This window comes from Corvus brachyrhynchos, unplaced genomic scaffold (genome assembly GCF_000691975.1).
Source record: "Corvus brachyrhynchos isolate BGI_N302 unplaced genomic scaffold, ASM69197v1 scaffold220, whole genome shotgun sequence".
Classification (NCBI taxonomy): domain Eukaryota; kingdom Metazoa; phylum Chordata; class Aves; order Passeriformes; family Corvidae; genus Corvus; species Corvus brachyrhynchos.
Window position 1 is genome coordinate 1,699,295 of NW_008236209.1, and position 2,814 is coordinate 1,702,108.

A 2,814-nucleotide genomic window follows, 5' to 3' on the forward strand; every position below is an offset into this window, starting at 1 on the left:
TTTACCTGAGAAGTGGTCGGAGTGATGTTTATTCCTGTTTGTTGTGCTAAAAACAAACAGGGTCTGACTTCATTCCCTTCCAGAGAAACAAAGCAGAACTGGGTTTTCCTGCAGTAACACCACAGCCTGTCAAAGTCTGGGGGCTGATTCCACAGGAGCAGGGCTGTCTGACTTCATCCAGGAGACAGTCAGGTCTATCTGAAATGTGTAATCTGACAGAAGCAGAAAAGTAGAAGAACTCTCTATTTGAATAATATTGGGGGTTGCCAATATTTTTAAGCTTTCTCAACATGATACCGTTTCCAACAAAAATGTTTGGGTTTAGATGAGCCTGTTCTGCAGGCCTGAATTAACAAGAGTAAATAAAAAAATAAGGAATCCCAGAAAACCAGTAAAATATTTACCATTTTATTTTTCCTTGTCCATTTCGTTGACTTTGAAAGTCAATCCTTTTTGCTGGCTTCATTTTGACACTTCATTAGCTGGTGGGTCACCACCTTTTGCTCCACTGAGTAGTGGTTATTTTTCATGCCAGCACAGATAGAGGATTCAGACCTGATTTGTCTTGCAGGTAATAAATGGCAATTATCTGCACCTTTTTTTCTGATGTGAATCACTGTCTCTGTATTGGGGAACTAAATCTTTGTAACTTTGATGAAAGTGGACTAGAGGATAACCAGTCCTTCTCTGGTAACTTGCTGGGGCAAACGCTCAGAGGTCATGCATTCAATTTGGTGTAATTACTGTCAGTTTAATGATGAAGAGGAAAGAAGATAGTGTATACTTAATCAAGCAGATAAGCATATGAAGCTTTTGCATTAAAGATTTAATGGAACAATAGACAGAGAACTGGAAAATGGACAGTGAGCTAAGCATGGCCCTGCAGTGGCTGCTCTCCTTTACTCAGAGCGCTCAGGACAAACAGTAAACCCTTTCTTCTTTTTCCTCCATCCTTTTTCTAGAGATGCTATAACAAAAATCAGGGAAATAGGAGACCAAGCTCAACTTCAAAAAATGTGGCTAAATTTCACATTTTTCCCATAGATGACAAATCTGAAAGGTGCCAGAGTGGATGCACAAGGGTTTGAAATTCCTGGAATCACAGAATGGGTGGGATTGGCAGGAACCTTAAAGGTCCCCTAGTGCAAACCCCCTTTTGTGGACACAGCCTCCTTCCACTATACCAGGCTGCTTAAATCCCATCCAGCCTGGCCTTGAACACTTCCAGATTATTTATAGAAGAGATACAGCACTGCCACAATGGCATAAGCTTTGTTTTCTCTGACTGTAACATCACCAGCAAATAAATCAGAAACAAATCTGTCATAGTCCATATACTTAAAATTCAAACTTTTATTTTATTTATCTTCAAAACACTGGTGCTCACTGGGATGGCTGCAGTGTGTAAAATTCTACATTTCCTCATCCTTGCAAGGAACTCGCACTCAAGGCTGCCTCTTTCTGGGCTGAGAGGCTCAGCACAGGCATCATATCCAAACCCATTCTGCTGTGTGTCCCTTGGATGCAGCACTTCCCAGTGGGCTTTTCCTGGCCATGCTTTACATGCATTATCATGCTCTGCAGGAAACTCAGCAAGCACAGCAGCTTGCCAGAGTAAAAGCAGTTAGTTGGGGCCTCTTGTAATACAGCAGTTCAACAGTTGAAAGGATTGCCTGTACATTTTGCAGCAAGGAAAAAAAAGGTGTTGAATAAATATATTCCATGGAGTGGGAAACACGAGCATGAGCCTGGAGTACTCTGAGGAATGCTAACACAGAGCCAGGATAATGCTACCTCCTGCTTCTGGGAAGATTATTTCCCCAGCCTGAGAAAACGATTGGGCCATGAGGTTATATGAAAGGAGATAGCAGGAAGCAGAAATACATCTTTGTTTAGATGGGTATTAAGAGAAAGCAGTGATGATTAATGAGACATATGACACAGCAATTCAACTCCAAGGTCCTGGTCTAAAATATATAACCTCAAACCAGGATTAGGCTCCTAAAGTCACATGGAATTTAAGTTTTAATATACACCCTCCTCTTCATAATGTTCTATTGACTAATGTGGAAGTCCCTTCCTTGCACTACGGCAAATTCCATTTCCTAATTCCTCTCATGGCACAGGAGGGAATTTTCTCACCTCAGAGCTGTTGATCTCACAGCACCAGGTTGCAGCACACCCAGACAGCCTCTGTACCCAGCTCTGAGGTCACAGATGAGGCTACAGCACCACAAATTGCATCCAGGTCTCTTGAATCTCAGGCTGTGTCTGCTTGCTGGCTTATTTATCCATCAGAAATCAGCCCTGGCAGAGAGTGATGAGTCAGGATCTGACTGGATCCTCAAGGTTTTTATATTTTCTAGTTTGTACAGATCAGACCACTAAAGAGGTGATGGCAATTCTCAGCTATATTTGAATACATGAAGTGGAAATGCAAAGTTCTGTCACTCACTTCTCAAGCTTATGACATTCCAGGGGGATACAGTTCTAATTACCTCTTGCATCCAACTTGCCAAGATAAGTAACAATTTCTACTCTTCTATGAAACGCAGATGCAAGGACCATGTCAAAGAGCTCAGCAGCCCAGTGCTCCCCAGATGTTTGCCATGAATCACTTCCTGTGTTCCACCAGTCCCGTTTACCAGGAGGTTCTGAACCACAGCTGAGCTCTGCCACCAGGGAAGGGCAGCCCTGAAAGATCCTTGTTACTTATTACCACTATTTACTCACGGTTTATTAATGGTCCACAGGCTCTACTCAGGATGTAGCTTGGCTAAACTTTATAGAAACACGTGGTGAACATCTCCTGCT